This window comes from Frankliniella occidentalis, unplaced genomic scaffold (assembly GCF_000697945.3).
Source record: "Frankliniella occidentalis isolate FOCC.00 unplaced genomic scaffold, Focc_3.1 Scaffold451, whole genome shotgun sequence".
In the NCBI taxonomy this organism is placed as follows: domain Eukaryota; kingdom Metazoa; phylum Arthropoda; class Insecta; order Thysanoptera; family Thripidae; genus Frankliniella; species Frankliniella occidentalis.
The window spans coordinates 42,044-44,304 of NW_026267569.1; the positions used below are offsets into that span (position 1 = coordinate 42,044).

The following is a 2,261-nucleotide window of genomic DNA, read 5'->3' on the forward strand; positions in this document are numbered from 1 at the left end:
AATGATTGGAAGCGGACAGTACACATATTTAAGGAGAGGGCTGTGTTCTGATTCTCCCTCTTATTGGCATTCTCTTTGTCTCTTTGTATGTGTGTATGCACGATAACTCGAGAAGGAATGGAGATAGCGATGCAGAAATTCACAGATGATATGACAATGATGTTAAAGTCCACCTCAGGATGATTTTCACTTTGCGGGTGCGAAATGATGTATACATGGTTACAACAATGCCAGTCATGCATTGCTGAAAATGCACTCAGAATTTTGAGAGTGACACTCTGAACATTCTAAGTGACAGAATATTCTGAGCGTCCTGTACAATTGTGAGTGTAGGGGAGAGTTAAGAGTGCCACTCAGAGAATTTCTGAGTGATTTTTGCACTCTGACCATGACACTCTAAAAATTTGTGAGGGCAGAGGTTTGCACTCAAATTTTTAGAGTGCACATGTGAACTCTGAAATCTTCGGTCCGCTAGAGTGTGAAAATTGAGAGTGCCCTTTCCTTAGTGACGTCTCCAGAGTGTCGCCAAAACTGGTTTCGAGTTCGTACACAACTAAGTGTGCTACGAGAAAACTAAGTTCATATTCGGAATGAGCGTTCAAAAGTAGTGATGGGATTCCCTTGCCTTACCTTTTGGACCACAATTTTTTGTTTCGAAATTGCAAAAGTTGAGATACGACGAAACGGACCACAAATTCGGCTCCGCCTCGTTTCTGACCCCCAGAACATTGTGCCCTGTCGTTCCTTAACCACATATAGTATATTGTTTGAAGTTGCACTCACTCTGATTAAGTCACCCTCAGAGGTGTTCTGAGTGCAGAAGTACTCAGAAATTCGCACTCTCGGATCCGCAAAATTTGTGTGTGTAACTGCACACAGACATTTTGCACTCTCAAACTTCAGACTCAAACTGCACTCTCAAACTGCAACTACGCGTGACCAGCAACTGCGCGAGTAGTGCAGCTGCGTGGCTTGCAAATGCGCGAGGTCTATTTGTGTTCTTTGTAACTGCGCGCAACTGAGCGAGTCTGCATCTGCGCGAATGAACTAAAGCAACGCAACGTAATCCAACCAGACATAACCTAACCGAATGTTACCGAAAGAAACCTAACCTAACGAAACCTTAAGCAACGAAATCTAACCGAACAGAACCTAACCTAACGAAACCTAACCCAACGAGACCTAACCTAACGAAATCTAACCTAACAAAACCTAACGAAACATACTAACGAAACCTTACGCAACGAAATCGAACCTTACCTAATACAACGTAACAAAACCCAACCAAACCTGCCTAATCTCCGAACAAACCTCACGCAGTTGCAGCCATGCGCAGTTATGAACAGCTGCACTCCTCGCGCAGTTGCTGGCCACGCGTAGTTGCAGAGCACGCGCAGTTACTGACCCCCTGCAGTTGCAGTCCTCGCGCAGTTGCAATCCTCGCGCAGTCACCGACCTCGCGCAGTTAGCGCGCTCCCGAACAAATGAGACGTCACATGTGTGATGACTCCTTTGTTTTAATGATGACAAATCAGTCGTCACGCTTCTTAAAACAAATATCATTTATCTCCGGAGTAATGTTTTGTACGAGGGGGTAATCACTCCGTGAAAATGCGTATACCTCAACTTTTCACTTTTCCACTTTTATTCAATTTTTCACTGTTTTACAACGTTTACTTCATTTCTATGCCCATATCCCATCTATGTTATTCATTTTTGATCTGATCATCGCACGATAAGTCACTTTTATCCACATTTTCTTTCAGTTTTCATCACTTTCAGTCAACTTTTTGTCGCTTTCACTTTTATAGAAATGTGTACACCTACTTTCTATAGTGATTACCCTCTCGGTTTTGTCACATGACTAAAGATTTGTAATGTCTTGATTACAGACCACTTGTCACTTCACAAATATGCTGTTACTTAATTGAGCAGCCGTCACGCAAACCATTGTGCGAAACAGAAGCCGTTGGCTCTCGCTAACGACTCTGCATCCTTTCCGTCGGTGTATATTGAATGCAGCTTCATTCGACTGTATATACCAATGTGTGAAGGGGTGTTTACTTGCGCAATGTTGACGACAAACAGCTATGTTGTTCCGTAACTACTTTTACTGTTCTTCAATAGCTTGCTGCCGAAAAACATTTGCCGTTCGTGAAAAACTTTTGTTGTCCCTAAACAACCTTTATTGTTCTACAACAACTTTTGTTGTTCTACAACAACTTTTGTTGTTCTACAACAACTTTTGTTGTTCTACAACA

The 2,261-nt window shown here is 42.5% G+C and overlaps 1 protein-coding gene across 5 annotated transcripts in view; it reads left to right on the forward strand.

The window, feature by feature from the left end:
* Positions 1-2,261, forward strand: part of LOC127751367 (uncharacterized) — a 34,653-nt gene that overhangs the window by 2,791 nt on the left and 29,601 nt on the right. The gene's annotated exons all lie outside the window — the stretch shown is intronic.